Here is a 6,728-nt window from a genome sequence, read left to right on the forward strand (position 1 = left end):
AGTTTAACGTTCAAGATGAGTTTTGAACCAGTATCGACTTTTTAGTGTACAAATGTATTTATAAATTCGTGTTTTTGTTACGTGTGAAATACCCTCAATTTGCGTTGAAAAGTAAACGCAAAGATGAAGCATGAAACTTGTTTTTTTGTTTGTTTTAACGAAGCAACACATACGACAAATAAAATAAATGTTAAATTTTAGATAAACGGAAGTACGTATGAAGTTATCCAGACCACAGATGTATATTATACTGCATTTGTCTGATCTAGACAACATTACGTTGCAAAATTCTGACGTTCAAAAGGTACCTTGAACGCATCACGAACGGAACGCGTCACGACGATCAACATAAATTAACCCACAACTACCGCTCTTCAGGAAAAGAGACGAGATGGCGACGAGAACGGATATGCATTAATGTGAGAGCCGCATCTATCTGCACAACTAATTCAAGAAAGACGTTAATTGTCACCAACAATCACGGGGACAACAAAGAAGACCGTGAGTAATCTCCCCAGCTGAAGATTTAAACTCTCGCTCTTCAAATAAGCAACAAAAAAGAGTTATCCTACTCCCGACAGACTAGCTTAGCTGAAAGTTACGTAGCACAAAAGCTAACGTGTACAATGGCTAAGTCGAAGAATACTACCTTGGCTCAGCTCGAAGTTATGGAGTCTGAGACACCAAAAGAAAAAAGAACTGCTAGAGAACTCCACTCTTACGCTTGCAGCCTGACACCCGACCCGCCAGCTAAGCAGAAGGTGAAGAAAGCTAAAGGTGAGCTGCCAACGCAACACGTGGAGCCGACGCTATCGGAGCTACAGAACACCATAATTGAGAAGATTAATGAGAGGGCAGATCAGACGGACAAGGCAGTCCAGCATAACAGTACCCAAATTGAGGAATTAAAAAAGTCATTGGAATTCTGCTTCCAAGAAATAGCAGATCTGAAGAAACAAAATAACACGCTGCAGGAGAAATGTAAAGTCCTGGATCAGAAAGTTTCCGACCTGGAACTCAAACTCAATAACGCAGATCGACACAGCCGACAGCTTAACCTCAGACTGTATGGTGTTCCTGAAGACAATAAAGACAACAACACTAAAAAAACTGTCCAAGATATATGTCAAGCAATTCTACCAGATAGTGAAGTGGGGTCAGTGCTTTCAGCAATGGACGTCGTACATCGCATCGGCGGTCTTCGACAACGAGATGGGACAACCAAACCTCTTCCACGACCGGTGTTCATCAGATTCCAGACCAGGACGGCCAGAGACGTGCTATGGAAAGGATCCAAGAACAGCAGCTACCTCCAAAACAAAAAGCTAAGCTTTAAAGAAGATCTGACCGCTGCAGAAAAAGAAATCCGAGGCAAGCTGTGGCCCGCGGTGGAGGAAGCCAGGAAAGCGGGTCGCAAAGCATATTTTGTTGGAACTCGAGCTTATATTGAAGGGAAAGAAATTAAGATATGAGAAGGGAAAAATATATTTCAATACTACCTTTGGTGAGTTAAGACCTCCACTCTAACCTGAGATGGAGAAGGTGACAATCATTCTATCTTAGTGCAGATAATGCAATTAATAAGCAGATACTTGTTAGCTTAAACAGCTGAGTTACAGGTCTGCTGTTGTTCAGGGTGTTATTGTTTGTTTGTGTTTGTTTATGTCTATTTCTGTTTTTTCTGTAAATGCCAGGGGTATTAGGAACCAACTTAAAAGGAAAGCTTTATTTCTATACTGCCTTAACAAAAGTGCTGATTTTTATTTGTTACAGGAGACCCATGCTTCAGAAGATGATGTAACGTTTTGGAGGAGTCAGTGGGGTCGACAAATATGGTTTTCTTTTGGTAGTAATAAATCAGCAGGTGTTGCTATCCTGCAAGGAAAATTTAAAGGGAAAATTTTAAAATTTGAAACGGATACTGAAGGCCGTTGGATTACGCTTTTAACTGAAACTAATCAGTCACTTTTTTTAATCATCAACATATATGGTTACAATAACAAACAAGACAACAAGCAGTTATTTTTGACCTTAGAAGCCAAAATTGAACAAACATTACTCTCATTTCCTACTGCTAAAATTATATGGGGAGGAGATTTTAACAATGTGATGAATGATAATCTGGACAGATTGCCCTCAAAGAATCAAACAACAACTGAATTACATCATATCTGTGATAGATTAGGACTTATTGATATTTGGAGATCTAAAAATTTGGATAAAACTTCCTACACATGGAACAACAAAGACAGAACTCAACAGTCACGCATAGATTTTTGGCTTATTTCCTCAGATTTAGAAGACAACGTGACCGATGCCTCTATTGAACCAACAATACTGACAGATCACAAAGCTATCACAATTAAAATAGATGCAAACACTGACAGACATGGTCACAATAAAGACTACTGGAAATTAAATAACTCCTTATTAAAAAATGAAGAATTTAAAACTGAAGTAATTAAACTTATTAATAAATATTGGACTCAAGCAAATTTAACAAAATACTTTTGTAAAAACTGGGAACTATTTAAATTTGAAATTAGAAAAATGGCAATTAGAATAGGCAAAAAACTTGCCCAAAAGAAAAAAGAAAAAGAATCCCAAATAATAGATGCAATTTTAAGAATATCAAAAAAAACAGATGTATCTGAAGAGGACTCCAAAGAACTTTCAACACTACAACTAGAACTGGATCAGCTCTATGAGGACAAAGCCAGAGGAGCTTTTGTGAGGTCCAGAAAAAAATGGTTAGAACAAGGAGAAAAGTGCTCCAAATATTTTTTCAACCTGGAGAAGAGAAACTTTGAACAATCATTTATTGGAAAGCTTAAAATTAACAATATGATTTGTGATAATGAGCAAGTTATTTCAAACTATGTTTCAAACTTTTATCAAAACTTATACTCAGAAAATTTAGAAGATGAAGGAAGAATGGACGCATTTCTAAGAGAACATGAAATGGATACCATCAAGATTGATGATGACTTTAAAAGAGATTGTGATAAAGAAATTAATCTAAAGGAAGTTCAGGACTCTATATGCTCTCTTAAGGATAATAAATCCCCTGGCAACGATGGCATAAGTAGTGAATTCTATAAACAGTTTGCAGGAGAACTGGCCCCTTTTTTAAAAAATATGTTTGAAGAGTCAATACTGAGAGGTGAATTAGCCCCAACTCTCCAGCAGGGATTGATTAAGCTCATCCCTAAACCCAAAAAAGATCATTTGAGTATTGAAAACTGGAGACCAATTAGTCTTTTAAACAATGACGCTAAAATATACGCAGTTATCTTTGCCAAGCGACTGAAATTAGGTTTAAATGATATTATTAGTGAAGAACAATCTGGATTTATGCCTGGAAGAAACATTAGCAACAATATTCGTCTAATATTGGACATGATTGACTACAATGATTTTATTCCTGATGAAAGCTTTATTCTGTTTATCGACTTCTACAAAGCGTTTGATACCATAAGTCATAAATTTATGTTCAAGTCTATTAAACATTTTGGATTTGGAGATTTTTTTTCCAAAGCTATTAATACCCTGTACCAGGGCTGTAACAGCTCGGTCAAGCTGGCACATGGGACAACGAGAAGGTTTAATATCAATCGAGGTATCAGGCAAGGATGCCCTCTAAGCCCATTCTTATTTCTTCTGGTTACACAAATTATGTCTATACATGTAAAAAAAGGTCAATTCCAAGGCATCTTAACTCTAGATAGACACTTCACATTATCACAGCTGGCTGATGATACTGCGTTATTTATCGCTAATGTAAATGAAGTGAGGAATGCAGTTGACTGTATCCAGGAATTCTCTTCCGTATCAGGTCTAAAAATGAATCTTAATAAATCTGTTCTGTTCCCACTAAAAGACTGCACACTTTCTGAAATTAATGATATTCCTGTCAAAGAGCAATTTACATACTTAGGAGTGAATATTGAAAAGAATCAAAATTTGCGTAGCAGCTCAAACTTTGGCCCTATTATACAACAAATAACAACAAAATTTAACATGTGGCTAATGAGGGACCTGTCATTAAATGGTAGGGTACTACTGTCAAAAGCTGAGGGAATATCTAGATCTGTATATACTTCCTTATCATTAGAGATGCCAAAAGATGTATGCAAAAAATTAGATAAAACATTATTTGACTTTATATGGAAACATAAATGCCATTACTTAAAAAAAGATATTCTCTGTAATAATAAAACATTTGGAGGTCTAGATGTCCTAAGTTTTGAAATGCTAAATAATTCCTTTAAAATTAAATGGTTAACTAACTTATTAAAAGGGAAAGATACGCTTTGGAACACTTTCCCCAACCATATTTTTAATCAGATAGGAGGAATCCAATTTTTATTAAAATGTGATTATAAAATTGAAAAATTACCTATTAAGTTATCGAGATTTCACCAACAAGCTCTCCTGTCTTGGAAACTTGCCTACAAACACAACTTCTCCCCAACTACATATTGCATTTGGAACAATGGGAATATTTTATATAAGAACAAGTCGCTTTACTACAAAAATTGGATGGAAAATGGAATTATGCTTGTACAACAACTATTAAATGATAATGGAACCTTTATGACATACACTGAATTTCTGACTAGACTTAAAATTCCTGTAACACCTAAAGAGTATGCTGTAGTTTTTGATGCTCTACCAAAATCTATGAGGCAGCTCTTCAAAGGAACAAAAGTGAACAATTTGCCTAGAGACCAACTTAGAAGCCCCGTAATGCTGGATGGAATCGATGTAACAAAAAAAACATGCTCCAACAAACTCATAAGAACTTGTCTGCAGAAGATCACTCTGCCTCCTGGTAGATTTTTCTGGTCTTCCATATTTGAAGGAGTTAACTGGAAGCAGATGTGGTTAAATTGGGAAAAATTTTGCATAACAAACAAAGTTAAAGAGGTTTCATATAAAATTATTCATAATGTATATCCTGTTAAAAAAACACTGGAAAGATTTAAACTTGACATTGACTATTCTTGTACATTCTGTGAACTACACATAGAAACGATTTCTCATTTATTCTATCAATGTGTTCATACAATCTCATTCTGGAGAGATGTGCAACAATTCATACAGCAAAAAACTGGACAAATAATTCAGCTTACAGAGAAAGACATTATACTATGCTTTGAAGACAAAGGCACGAATAAAGACTTGTTGCACTTCACCCAACTTCTACTTCTCCTGGGAAAGTTTCACATTCACAAGAAAAAATGGTCCAACTCCAAACCAAACATAACCCATTTCAGCAAAGAACTTCTTCAATACATCACCTCAATTAATGGACTGGAAAACCAAAAGGCAATGAAAACCATCTCAACTCTGGAAAAGCTTAATGTGAATTTAAACTCTGTATAAATTGTAAATATAATTTCATGGTTTTTTATGTTTTGTACTAGAATATTATCTCTTTTACATTAATATCTATACCCCTGGCAAACAGATGTTTGTAATGTGTGATTAAAATCTTTAATAAAAAAAAAAAAAAAAAAAAAAAAAAAAAAAAAAAAAAAAAAAAAAAACTACCGCTCTTCAGTTAAAGTTGTGTCGCTGCTGTACAGGCAAAGGAGCAACACTGACGGAACGTCTTAATATTAATATCGACATCAATTGACCTATTTAGTAAGTCAACAATTTCTTTCAAAGGAAGTAGGTAGTTTTGCTCAGTTAGCAGTTTTACTAAACTTAAGCAACTGTGATGCTCTAAAGCTAACGTTAGCATTATGCTAACCGAATTGATTTCAACTTGAGAGTCAAGAAGACTTGGTTAATTCTTTAAAGGTTCTGTTTAAACATGTTTGTTGAAATTGGTGCTGCTATAGCCAGGTTTGTTGCACGTTTACACGACCATACAATTTATTGCCGGCTGTTTTGTCTTAAACAGATTGTTTAAATGACCCCTAGATGGACAACTCGGGGAAACTAACGAACAGTCAAAACGCGGCACTTGTTATTGTCGCTTTCCTTGAAGCAGACTGTAAAGACCCGCACTACAGCTATGAGATTCGTTCCATCTGTCGTGATATAAAGGCAAACTGGGATATAAACCGCAACGAGCACCAGATAGCCACCCATCAAGACTATGAGACGCTTGAGAGTGATGGTCACCTGTCTGAAAGCATTAGGGCCTCTTTAGATGATATTCAGCCCCATGTGGATCTGCCGTGGCTCGGTAAGTAATAACATTCATACCATAAAACTTAAAAAATATATATTTTTTAAATCCCGCTTTATTTGATGTGTAAAAAGTAAATATTCGCGAAAGTAGTTTGAAGTAAAGGAAACAAAGTCACCAGTTAGTCATTTCATTGCCCATCATTGTGCTGTGTCAGTCTGTCAGATCCAGACCTGAACAGATGTTCTGTTTACAACACCAAACCACAGCGAATCCGAAACTGAAAACAGGAAAGTACACCCTTGAAGTATGTTATTTAGTTTGTTCCATAGGGCAGTGTTTTTCAAAGGCGGGCTGGGGGACCTCAGAAAGCTGGAGAGAAGAAAAAAATTAAAATAAATAAAATAATAAAAATTGCACATTAGGGCAATCTGTATGTCATTTCCAGTTCATCCAGTTCAAAATACTTCTGTATGTCTACAAATCACTGAACAGTTTCGCCCCCCCCCCCTGCGCCCCCGCCTGACCCCCAGCCTCCTTCACAGGTGGACACAAAAGCCGTCCCTGTTCCACTCCCCGCCCC

The sequence above is a fragment of the Nematolebias whitei genome, chromosome 10 (genome assembly GCF_014905685.2).
Source record: "Nematolebias whitei isolate Nwh7 chromosome 10, NemWhi1, whole genome shotgun sequence".
Lineage (NCBI taxonomy): Eukaryota > Metazoa > Chordata > Actinopteri > Cyprinodontiformes > Rivulidae > Nematolebias > Nematolebias whitei.